The following is a 240-nucleotide window of genomic DNA, read 5'->3' as shown; positions in this document are numbered from 1 at the left end:
CAAAGTTTGGCATTCTCATGCGCATTACAAGTTCAAATCACACACATTCAAGAATAAGCAAAAGAGTAAGTAATAATCACACCGTAACCCGTAAAAACAAACAAATAGACAATAAAAACTAGTCATCCTTTATTTATATTATCCGATGAAATGATTTCTCGCGTAAAATCCTCAGTACAGAGAAAATAAATTTATATTTAAAAAAAGTGGTGCTACTAATCATTAAAACAAAATCATACT

This window comes from Penaeus monodon, chromosome 28 (genome assembly GCF_015228065.2).
Source record: "Penaeus monodon isolate SGIC_2016 chromosome 28, NSTDA_Pmon_1, whole genome shotgun sequence".
Lineage (NCBI taxonomy): Eukaryota > Metazoa > Arthropoda > Malacostraca > Decapoda > Penaeidae > Penaeus > Penaeus monodon.
Note: the sequence above shows the minus strand (reverse complement) of the source record.